Raw genomic sequence first — 10,859 nt, 5'->3', positions numbered from 1 at the left:
TTTCTATAGATGCATTTTATGTCTTTTTTTAATCTTGTGGATTAGGTTTAGTTGCCTAAATTTAGCCAGCATTTTTTTCAAGGTAGCATTTAGTCCCTCTGGGACAGTCTAATCTTTGGATTTATATTTGGTCTGTTTTTACAATTTCAAAACATCACTAATCTTTTCCTTTTTCTTTTTTTTTCAGTTTTTTCATATGGACTAAACTGAATAAAGCTGTTACAATTTTTGCATGATACTTTCATTTAGCCAAAGTCACCAAACTAAATGTGAATTTGCCAAATTGTATGCAAGTTTCAGTAAAAAAAAGTGACTGAAAAGTAATAGAGAAGTCATGTAATGACTTATAGTTTGTAATACTGTTAGGTTAGGGATTTATATTAAATAACAATAAAAAAATAATGGGTACTTCAGATTCTGATATGAAATAATTTCAGCCGTGTACAACATATTTTATGGACTGTCCAGTAAATCAAGTACTGGTGTTGTTGACAGCTCTCTTTTGTGCCCGAAGTACAGCTAGTTAAACAAAAGATCAGAATAAAATCCAAGGTCTCTGGTTCCTATAAAAAGCATAGCAAGGCAGGATCAGGCCTGCAAAAATAAGTCAAGTCATTTAAGTCTTTGAAATATGTTGGTAAAAATTTCTATACTATTTATACTTCAGTAATGCCATTGTGGTGTCGAGTTTGTAGAGCATTTAGCATTTTTTAGTGATCATGTAAAGGTTTTTCAAAGAAAACAACATTGTAGATGTTAAGTTATGCTCTATTTTCCTTTAATGTAGAGCAGACATTTAAATACTATGTTGAAAATACTGTTAATTAGAATGTAATTAACAATCATTTGTTTTTGAGCATAAGGTATGTAATTTATACTTTTATAAAATATGCATATATTTTAAGGATTTATTTTAAGAAGTATTATACCTATTTTTAATAATATCAATTATTTTTACGTTTTTGTTTTCAACTTTTCTGGCTCACTCTCAGGTTTCTCGCTCCTCAACAATAGAGTGGGTCATACCATTCCAAGACCTAAACGGGGGTGTTTCCTCCACAATGAATTCCACATCACGGTCACAAACTCGAATTGACAATATCAACTGGAAGTAATTCAAGTACTGCAACATTTTAATGTCAATAAACCCGAAGTAATTTGACATTAACACGATTTAACTTTAGTTTGATCGAATTCCGCCCGGAAAACCCCTTGAAAAAAAATGCAGCTGGATCGTTCTCCGCCGCCGCCTCTTCCAGCAGGAGAGCATTGGATATGAGAGACGGCGCAACCATGGATGTAACACGGGGATTTAAATTCTTGGACACGGCGGCACGCTTTGCTTCTTGGTGAAGATGGGAAGAAAACCAGCGGAATTTTAAAGGAACCCTTTAAGGTAGCACCGTGTTCCCATATGGAGACTCCATTTTCATTTTATTTTTATTATTATTTTAGTGACTTTAAATGTATTTAATTCCAGCAAGTTAGAAGCAGAGTCACCATGTTGGAGCGCCTTAAACCGGAGCTGTCTTGGTAATAACGGTAATTCAACACTGCTTGGCCATCAGTGACTCACGTCAGCTCAGCATACAGGTGACTGCAATGCAAAGCGGTTACATCTTGATTATTTTAAAAAAGTACGCGCGTGATGATGAGTATTAATCAGTAAAAAAAAAAAAATCACTTTTGTGACTCCATATCTGCAGGGGCTCCTGCTGCAGAGTCAGAGGAGATCATTTTTTGGGGGGGAGCAGAAGCAAATATTTGCAAAAGCCCCATAGATGATCCTTTATTCCCCCCCTCATGTGGTGTGTTCAGGCAGAAAGGGATATCAGAGTTTCAGTTTAGTACAGTGTGGTCATGTGGGGGTGGGGGGTGTAAATTGTAGTGAAAATTATGGTTTGTGAAATCTGAGTATAATAGCTGAGGAACAAGATGACAGTTGAAGACCTCTGCATTGTATGATGTCATTTCTCATGGATCCCATTCATAGATTTTATTTTAAAATCAAATTTGGATTTGTTTGATGGTCTTTTATAATGTGGTCTGCAGTACATGATGAAAGGAATCAGTGTTTTAAATGCATGACTGATGTAGAATGAATCATCTCTTGAGGCACTGGCTGCAGAGCTCCTAATGTTCCCACACTGCTGGTCCTGGTGCTTACGCCGCTGTATTTTTGAAGCAGTGATGACGAGCAAATCCATCTGATATTTTAAAAATTCATCTCTTTCCTTCATCTTAATTATTTAACAGTTCAGTTTAGATCACTTTTACAAAAGAATAAATTCTTAAAACACAGTGAATTTGCCCAAATTGGATGAACAAACCTACTGCGCTTGCATTTAATCAAATAATGTCAGTTAAAGGGATGCATTATTCAAGAGTGGCTACTGAATGTGAAAGTGCCTCGGACTGCTGCCGGATAATCTAGATCTCCTATTTCCATGGAGGAATTGTGCATGTGCGCAGAACAAACTGTCTGGATTTGAAGTTGTTGCAGATGTTTGCAGAAGCAGTGATTGTTCCCTCTCATCTCTCAGTGGATTTGCTCATAGACGTTGTAGTGTGGATTCGTGCCGCTGTGACATCAACTCTTTGATGCATAATCAATACATAACACGCACAGCCTCGTGCACCCATACTACCCCATTTGCAGGTTCCGTCAAGGTTTGATGAAGACTTACTTCCTTGAAAAAAACATATCCTTGTTATGTAGTTGTGTGCAGCATGTCAGTAGATCGTGAAGAACCATATTTTATGGACAAGTCGAGCTTTTTTTTTTTTTTGCATAGTTTTGGTGCAACTAATTTTAAAAAACGAAATACTAGCTTATATATTTGTTATTGTCCCACTAAGAATCAGCTGTACTTTAGTGGTTGTTTCCCGCTAATAACCACTAGAGGGCACTGTAGGTGTGATTATTTGCTACAAAGCAACACAGAAGAAGAAGCACTACCCAAAACAAATGTGGAGGACAATCTGATGAATTACTTCCTGAACTGTCTGAATTTTGATTATTTGCATCAAGACATTACTAGACATTTGTGAGATAGTCATTAAACTTGGTTATAGAGACATCAAAGTTCATCTGAAAGCGCTAGCTAGAGTTGTTATACTAGCTTGCTGCAAATTCAAAGTTGGACGCCATATTGGAAAGGGCTCACTGCTGTGCTCCAGTAGTACAAACAGAGCTTGAAAAACAAGGATATTACTTTTCACAAGTGAATTATTATTATCAAAAGAAAAAAAGGAAATTCATGTGGAATACAATCAATCATCAGAAGTTTATGTCCATAAAAACATGTCAAACACAGGATAACTAGACATTAAGAGATTGCCTGAGAGGGAGTGGGAGGAAGTGAACTTATATAATCCCATACCATTTCCTTTACGTGTATTATCATTATCCGTGGTGTGGTACACAGGCTCTGGTTTACCTCTCTCCGTCCTGATCAAGGAGTCTAATAGTTTGTGTAAATCTTAGTACGGGTGTAGATTTGAAAATAGTCACTACCATCCATCAGGGATACTTTGTGTTTCCTGTATTCTTGACGTATTTATTTATAGAAAATTTTGAATGTCATTCATTTGTTGCACTTTGTGTCTTTGTGCAGCATGTGTCTCTTGTTTATGTGATGATCAGAGTTTTTTTCCTTTAAAATCGGACCATAATTAAGCATTTTATGATAGTCTTACTGTATCTGCTAAGCCATGTCTCATTGTTTACTGCCCTATCCAATACGGCGTTACTCTTTATGTATGGAGAACCATGCTAACAGGCTAGGCTAGTGTCTCTAGCCTATAAAACTCATCGGCGCCATCATTCAGACACTGATTCCTGCAGTAGGAGGTAAAGATCACCGAAAAAAAAGACTGAATGATCTCATGAACCCAAACATGAAGATGCTTTTGTAGATCTCTTCAAAATAAAGGTAATCTCTCAACGTCATTCATGTCTTCTGTACATTATAAATGAGATATATACAGTAAATAGTTATATCTATCAATGAGTCTAAAAAGTTGTCAATAACTTCTCCTAGAGAAGACGGGAGCTTCCAGCTTTTGAACACATTGGACCATCATTTTGCTTCAATTTTGACATGCGTCAAAAGAGGGAGTGGATGCTAATTTAATGCGTGAAGTCAACACCGAACTTAGTGGTTTTGATTATAAGTTGCACTTTTCTCCAAAAAGTGCGACTTATACTCCGGAGAAACCTAAATGTGTGGGGTTTTTTTTATGCATTTTTTTTTATCCTGTGATTTATACTCCGGAAAATATGGTATACCCCCTTTTAGTTTTTACTCCTGCACATTTGACACTGTTTATGGTTTTTAGTGTGAGAAAGTCCTTTTTTTTGGCATGGCTACCGCAGAAGCTTTCTTAACCTCTGCTCTTTGATGACACAGTTTTGGTTCTCTGCCAGTCTCTGTTTTTTTCTTGCTAACAAGAACAGTATCTCTCCCTTTTGTCTTTCCTCTTAGAGATGGAGTGGTGTGATAGTGGGAACAGAATAGCAGCCCATGATGTTGGGACAAGGGGCGGGACAAATAGAAAAGAAAGAAAAAATGATGAAAATGAGCAGGTGGGCGAGGGATTTCGGGAAAGCCGGAGTAGAAATTAATTTGTGTGCACAACGAGTGGTTCCTGTTTGCCCGCCTTTTAGCGGAGCCACAAACAGACCTCCTATCTTCCAGCTGTTGGGATGCTCCCGAGGGTCCGGCACACAGGACCTATTGTTCCTCCTCTTGGCCGGGCCCACCGCTCTATAATACTGCTTCTGTCCGCTGCCTGAACTGGTATGACACCAAGACACCAGGGCACAGTTTAGCCTGCTGACTAGTGCTCCTTGTGTTTTACTACTGTTGCCTTCACCACCCAAGATTCAACAGTAACTGCTTCTCTATTCCCCCTTTTTTTGGTTTTTATCTGACTTCTTCCTATGTTTAAATTGCTCCAAAAAGATTAGTTTTCATATTGACACAACTCTTCCCGTGACTGACCCTGATCTGTAACATAAAGAGATACAACAAATGTGTTTTGAATAACCCCTTTCCTAATTTTTGTTGTGTAACTGAGTGACCCCTCTCCCTGGCTTTCCAACCAGGAAGTACCGGATGGTTCCAAGAAGCCAAAATAAACGTCTATTAGTCAGTATATTTGTCAGAATTCAAAGTTTTTATTTTATTGTTTCCGTAATGAATGTAATTCAAGTTATAAACTGTCCAATGGGATGCCTCAATAAAAGTATTAGTTCTTTTGTTACATCCCGCTTTTGAGTGGTAGGGGCGTGGACTCCCAGCAAGCTCCTGATTGGCAGGAGTGGTGGTCATAAAAATGCTGACTCAGACCAACTCGGACCAAGCACAGCTGATGCTACGTACACATGTGATGCACATTTAAGAATGTACTAAATTGGTATGTTTGAAGGAGCTTTTAGCAAATGTTCACACTACCCGAATCTATTACAATATTTGAAAAACCTGGTGTCATAGGTGGGCACAAGCTGAAACCATTAATTTCTCTATCACAGTCAATTTTCAAACGGTTCCATGTGTCAAGAATGCTACCCATACGTCACTACCAAATCCGAGTCACTGATTGGTCAAAGTTCAACTGGTTTAACTTTTGACGCACATTCAATGGGTACATATTTTGTACATAGATACCAAAAATGGTCTTAAAAACTTGCCTATCGGCATGTAAGTGTGAGAATATTTAACACGGAAGCCCAAGACACGCATACACATGCCTTTACATAGACTTTTCTATAGAAGTGGTTGCTTGAACGCATGTTCTAACTTAGCTATGTCTGTAAAAAATGCCGACTGAAGTGACTTTATTTTGTTGGAGCCAGAAGGAATTTTCATTTTCTTTAGGTGCCATCAGCCACTCCGGTTCCTTTAAGCCTCATTTCCACTGAGCGGTTTGGTATGGTCCAGTTTTGAATGGAGCAGGAAATTCAGGTTCCACTCAAAGTTGGACCATCACGGCGCATAACAACATTAATGGAGGTCATCCAGCAACTATATGATTCTGATTGGTTTTCGGTTCTTTGTATGTACAAAGCATTTCATGTTGTTGAAGATTGGTGGCGGAGAAGAGGAATATAGCCGCTTTCTTTTGTCGTAATGACCAATTTCAATGTTAGCTAACAGGACCGTTCCATTTTTCTATGGAGCTACATCCAATGGGGGTCCAAAAATGGTCTGGTTCAGTCTGGCTTAATGGGTCCATTTTATAATGAAAATTCTCAAAATAGCGGACTGGACCGTACCACTCAGTGGAACAGTCAATGGTATTAATATGTCCTTTGTTTGTAGTGTAAATAAAGTTGTATGCAAGAGTTTAGAAAGCAGACGAGGCAAATTTAATGACTTTTTTGTTCTTATGTTTTTGAACAACTTCCTTGCAGACTTCCTATCACCTTCTGTTTTCTTTATTGTATATTTTACTGCCCCTAATCTGTTTTCATCTCGCTTTTCTATTGCTAAGTCTTTAAATTTCACCTCTTATAAACACCGCTCCATCTCTGCCTCTTCAACATTTTGTTCTTTTACCGGGGGGGTAATGTTGGACCCTGGGGGGGCTGACAGGTCCTCCAAATAAACTGACTTTACCTGTGAAAATCACTTTCAATTTATCTGCTAGAAGGAAATAATACAAATGTCAGAACAGCCGTACACAGGTTCTGGACAGTTTCTTGTATTTCCATTCATGCACCCTGGACTTAATGTCACAGCAATATTCTCTGTACTATATGATCTTATTTTTTAATGTATTTTTACTCAGCTAACAAGCAAGATCCTCCAAGCTGTCTGTGCATCACTTTACTCTCAAATGAGTTTCAGAAAGTAGTGCCAGCTTCTTGTCTCTTTGCTGCAGCATGAAGAGGGCCATGATCCCACTCTGCAGCGTTGCAGATACATGTTTTTTTTTTGCTTAAGCAAAGAACTTCAGTGCCTTAACAGCAAAAGCCAGCGGATGCTGTCGATAGCAAAAATTTTACAGCCTTAAAATGGTTCTTCATTCATTCATTCGTTGGTTCATGGTGTGAAGGTGAGGTCATGCAGGGGTTTGTTTGGATGCCAGATCAGATTCCTGGTGTCTTTCGTTTGCACTGTAGCTTTAAGAACCATTTGTTTGGAGGATTAGCCCCTAAAATCAAATTTCAACCCTTTTTTTTGTAGCTTGTAACCCGACCCTCGACACACCTGTTTAGCTTAGCTTAAAAGAAAGAAGGTTTCTCTCCAAAACCAGCTGCATCATAAACGAAACACACAGTTCAACATGTTTTTCGTGACATAACAACCTTATAGTTACTTTATTTTAAAAATAAGGGTCTAATTTTGTAGCTATTTAATTAGAAACTCCTTCAATGATTCAATTCCTGTGGGTTTGGCCCTCTTTTTTCTCCTTTATGTCTTCGTTACTTGACAGAGGCCGCTCCCGTGGTATCACACACGCTTTGGATGGTAAATGTAGTCGGATCTTTAACAACAACGCTGCCTTGATTTGCTCCTAGAGCTAACTGGAAGCAGAGTCCTTAAGAAGTTGTTGACAACAGATTTACAGATGTGTACTTTTTCCCCTAATGTTTAAATTTTTCCTTTGTGATGTGTCCTCTTCCCTTTTTAAGCCACACAAGCTTTTTCCTCATCTCTCAATGCTTCGTACTCCAACCATCTGTCGAGGAACATTCAAAAAAGCGAGTTTATTTGAATATTCAAAGTTAAGCAAAGTTAAAGTCACCTCCTGATTTGGAAAAATGTCATACGCTCGTTCTTTCTCTTTCTTTCTGCCTCCACTGTTGATTTCACTTAGCGATTCTTATTAGGCTGGAAAGGCTGGTGCAGTGGTCATTATGTTTATGTCTCTTGAATGATGGAGCCTCGGAAACTGCAAAGTGAGACTTGTTTATCACAAGCACAGCTTGAGTCCCTCTGGCCATTACTTGGGATGCCTCCATTCAATTACAGACGCACTGAATGTTAATCAGGATTTGCGTGTCCTCTTTTCGCTTTTGTTGTGTCCCTCCTTGTGCTCAGTAAGTGTAAAGGTTTCAGACCTGAGAACTATAGTATCATATTTTCCGGACTATAAGTCGCGCTTTTTTTCATAGATTTTCCAAGGGTGCGACTTATACTCTGGAGCGACTCATATATATGTTTTTTTCTTCTTCATTATGCATTTTTTGGCTACTGTGACTTATACTCTGGAGCGACTTATATATGTTTTTTTCTTCTTCATTATGCATTTTTTGGCTACTGCGACATATACTCGGGTGCGACTTATATATGTTTTTTTCTTCTTCATTATGCATTTTTTGGCTACTGCGACTTATACTCGGGTGCGACTTATACTCCGAAAAAAAAGGTATGTACAGTATAACATTTTTTTTGCCTAGTCAATGTGTATATATTAATTTTTTAGTCAAACCTGTCTATGAAAAGATTAAAATCAACAAAAGGGATGAAGAAAATCTCAAAAAGAACAAGAAAAGTACAAAAATGTGAATTAAAGCATCTTTTAAAGCATGAGATACCTAACAACAATAATGACTTCATTATTCTATTAAATTGAGAGCACTCACCTTTTCATTATTCTTCAGGAATATATTTAAACTTGCTAGATAAGGTGACAAACAGAGCAGATATTCACAAATATTAAGTTAGGTATAATATGAAAGTACAAACAATAGACGATGTCGCTGTTGTGGTTCATATTGGTGTGATGACCTCTCTGTGGTTGAAGCAGATAAAATGACACTTTTTATTATGTTTTGTTGGTTATTGGACAGTCTTTTGTGTGTCTTTAAACTACGGTGATAAGAATAGATGTTATCAACTCAAGAAAAATGTCCTTGATACCAGCGTCACTCAAAACGCCGTTTGAAACAAACATTTATTGTATTTCGTCTGGGGCAACGCTTTGACTTCCTGTTTGAAGCAGGTTTAAAAATGAAAGTAAATGGAGCCAGGTCTGTTCAGCTGGTGACTACTAGGTGGCTTACTAGAGAGTCTGGTTTTTATTCATTCCTATTCAAAATAGTCTAATTTGAAGTATGATTTCTATCACAATAGTATTGAGTTTGAATATTTATGAACTTTTTTTAGCAATATATAATTTTGACATTTATAGATTGCTGTTTTGCAGTGCAGGGGTCATGTGAAGGTCAGAATTTCGTTACCGGTGACAGAAACATATTAATAGTAAAAACACTCTACGGTGAAAAGCTGCATGGATGCTTTCCTAGAAACAGTTTAAAGAAACATTTGGCAGATAATGTGTCTCCATATCTACATAATTTGTAAAATGTGTCTGGATTTCAGTGAAAAAATTGTAAATACAAAATTATAAAATGTGCAGGACAACTTTCAGATCTATAAAAGTGTGCAGCGTTCCCCTCCCACACCTTGCCCTCAATTATCCATAGAAGGTCCATGTTAATGAGAAATGAATCTGCAAGCACACCTTTCAAAATGTACGCAAGTGAGAAGGTCCTTTTCTGCACTTTTTTCATTTTAAAAACCAACATTTGCGTATACACTTTACCTGCGTTAGCATCTTTTTTTGTGGATTGACTCCTTAAAAAATGAAGCACCAAAACTCTCTTATAATAGTTAAAATGAACTCAACGCCTCTATCATGGCAAACTAACTTACTCAGCCACTGCAATCCTTTACATAACCGTCTTTCTTTTATAGACATGCCCACAGTTGCTGTAAGAGTGTCGGCCTTATGTAAGACAGGGGAAGACTGCATGTTTCCCCCTATAATTAGTCATATGGCTTGACTGTGATGGTGTCCAGTGGCATTGTCTGCGTGCTACTGATCTGCATCAGTGGTGCATCACAGCAATGACTGTTGCACATCATGCATGAGATGTCGCGCGTTCAACGGCACACTTATTCACGCGAGGTCTGCTGACATGCCTGTAACATGGAGGATGAATGGATATGAGTCATTGCCTACCAGGTCACAGAGGAGGTTCCAGCTAGAATCCAGAACCAGTGTCCTTTTGACCTAGATACACATGGTTTCTATTTATGAACCTTGACATTTCCTGGTTACAGATGAGCCCAACACTCGCTCAGCGTGGAACAACAACACATGGTTCTAGAAGTATGACGAAAGTCTTTGGTTTGATGTGTAACATAAAATGGGAAAAACAAACCTTTAGTGGCCACAACGTTAGTAGGACAGTAGTAATTAACTTTGTATTAAAGATTTGCAAACTTATTTACATGGTCGTCCAGTGACGCTATTAATAACAAAATGCAAAAGAGAAAAAAAAAACCCACAATGTTTAACATTGTTTTTCTGCAGTAGAAAAGGTTTACTCTACGTATTCCAGAGGTGTCAAACTCAATCGCACAAGGGGTCAAAATCCAAAACAAACCTTAGGTCGTGGCCCAAAGCAGTATAAAAATTTATGGAACTCTCTAAAATTAAAATTTTAAAACTTTAAAACCATAACTTTTAACAAAGTAATGAACTAGCATTACCTGCGATAATGCTAGTGTGAACTCTGTAAGCTGAATTTGGCCGCTGAAGATACTGAAATTGATAGCTAAAACACTGAAGCTGATAGGAGAAAATTCTGAAACTGATTTCCAGCTAAAATATGAACTAAATGCCAAATTATCCATAAAAAAAAACTTAGGTTAGCCAAAACGGCTAGCATGTAGCTGAAATATTAGTTAAACTCCTAAATAGCCTAAAAAACTTAAAAAGACAAGCCTCAATGTGCAAAAATATTTAGCATGTTGCTAAAATATTAGCTAAACTCCAAAACAGCCAAAAAGATAAAAAGAAAAAAAAGCCGAAATTGGCCAAAACGGCTAGCATGTAGC

The 10,859-nt window shown here is 37.7% G+C and overlaps 1 protein-coding gene across 4 annotated transcripts in view; it reads left to right on the top strand.

Annotated features, from left to right (window-relative positions):
* Positions 1-1,037: 1,037 nt before the first annotated feature.
* wasf1 (WASP family member 1) overlaps positions 1,038-10,859 on the top strand; it is a 64,296-nt gene continuing 54,474 nt past the window's right edge. The window contains exon 1 of one of the 4 annotated variants that reach the window (XM_024290947.2): positions 1,038-1,396. The gene's annotated coding sequence lies outside the window, so the exon portion shown is untranslated. Of the gene's footprint in view, positions 1,397-1,480; positions 1,594-10,859 lie in introns of those variants that run through there. The other 3 variants (XM_024290949.2, XM_024290948.2, XM_036210400.1) reach the window with 3 other exon arrangements.

Source organism: Oryzias melastigma, linkage group LG24 (genome assembly GCF_002922805.2).
Source record: "Oryzias melastigma strain HK-1 linkage group LG24, ASM292280v2, whole genome shotgun sequence".
Lineage (NCBI taxonomy): Eukaryota > Metazoa > Chordata > Actinopteri > Beloniformes > Adrianichthyidae > Oryzias > Oryzias melastigma.
Note: the sequence above shows the minus strand (reverse complement) of the source record. Positions and strands in the feature narration are given on the sequence as shown.